This window comes from Lynx canadensis, chromosome X, assembly GCF_007474595.2.
Source record: "Lynx canadensis isolate LIC74 chromosome X, mLynCan4.pri.v2, whole genome shotgun sequence".
Taxonomy (NCBI): Eukaryota; Metazoa; Chordata; class Mammalia; order Carnivora; family Felidae; genus Lynx; species Lynx canadensis.
In genome coordinates this window covers 86,587,173-86,589,057 of record NC_044321.2, presented here as the reverse complement: position 1 = coordinate 86,589,057, position 1,885 = coordinate 86,587,173, and positions in this window count along the sequence as shown.

Here is a 1,885-nt window from a genome sequence, read left to right as displayed (position 1 = left end):
TTAATTATATCTCAGTAATGCTATTTAAAAATATAGCTTTAGGGGCACCTGGGTGGCTCAGTGAGCTAAGCATCCAACTTCTGGTTTTGGCTCAGATCATGATCTCATGGTTCGTGAAATCAAGCCCCAGGTTGCTACTAGCACGGAGTCTGCTTGGGATTCTCTCTCTCTCTCTCTCTCTCTCTCTCTCTCTCTCTGCCCCTCCCTTTCTTGCACTCTCCCCCTCTCTCAAAATAAATAAACTTTAAAAACTATATAGCTTTAATAAAATTAAAAAGCAAGCTAGAGGATGGCAAAAGATATTTGCAATGCATAAATATGACAAATGACTCATGCAGAATGTATATTTTTTAAACCCTATAAATTAATAAGAGGAAGAAAACAATAAAAACATGGCAACAAATTTGAAGAGACACTTTACAAAAAAGGATACACAAATGAAAATTAGCATGTGAACAGGTGCTCATCAGTAGTCCTCAGTGAAATACAAATTAATGCCACAGTGAAATACCACCCACCAGACTGGCTCGTAAATATTGATAATTCTAATTGTTAGCAAAGATGTGGAAAAACTAGAACTCTCAGGGCACCTGGGTGGCTCAGTTGGTTAAATGTCCAACTTCCACTCAAATCAAGATTTCGGTTTGTGGGTTGGAACCCAGCATAAAGCTCTGTGCTGACAATGTGGAGCCTGCTTTGGATCCTCTGTCTCCCTCTCTCTCTGCCCCTCCCCTGCCACCTCTCTCAAAAATAAACATTAAAAAAATAAATGGAATTCTCATTCACTCCTTCTGGAAATGCACAACTATATAACCACTTTGGAAAACAGTATTTACCAAAGCTAATCATATGCTTACTCTATAATCCATGACTTGGCAATTTCACTTCTGGGCATAAATCCCAGTGTCATGAATCCATATATATCCACAAAAAGACATGTACAAAATTGCCTATAACAGCTTTATTTATAATAGCCCAAACTGAAACCAACCCAAATACTCATCATCGAAAAAATTGCCAAAAAATTGTGGCATATTCATACAATGCAATACTACTGAATAACAACAACAGAAGGACACACTAATGGTATCAAAACAGCGTGAATGACTCTCAGACATATAACTTTAAACAAAAGAAGCCAGATTCCAAAAGATCACATACTGTATGAATGCATTCATACGAACAACAGTCAAAAAACAGTCAAAACTATTAATGATAGATATCAGTATACTAGTTTCCTCTAAGGGGATTATAGATAGGGAAAGCTCATACAGGAGTCTTACAGGGTGCTGAAAAAAAAAAACTTTATTTTGGTCAGGGTGATGCGTATGTGAGTGTATACATAAATTTCTAAAAAGCAATAGATGTATAATAACTATTAGTGCACTTTATGTACTTTACTGTATATTATCTCTCAGTATAAAACATCATCAATAACAAACATGATTCAAGTAGAAGAAGGCAGACATAAAAGAATACACACTTTTGACTTCATATGTATGAAGCTCAAAAACAGGCAAAATTAAGCAATGCATTGTTCAAGATACATATTTAAGTGTTAAAATTTTAAAGAAAACAAGGAATGATTAGCACAAAATTCAGATGTTCACCTCTTGAAAAATGGGAGTGAAATATGATGACAGAGGGTCATGTATTGTGCTTTTGGGGTGTAGTAATATTTTATTTCTTAGACTGAGCGGTATGTATATGGATGTTGATTCCATCAACCACCTTTTCCATCAACTGTACACATAATTTTCCATATACTCTTCTGCAGGTAGGCTAATTCTCAAAATTAAGAAAAATTTTGAAAACTATTACCCTACAAAGGAAAAATACGTTAAAGTGCATCACACAAAGTTGGTTCTCTGAGAATTTCAGTCAT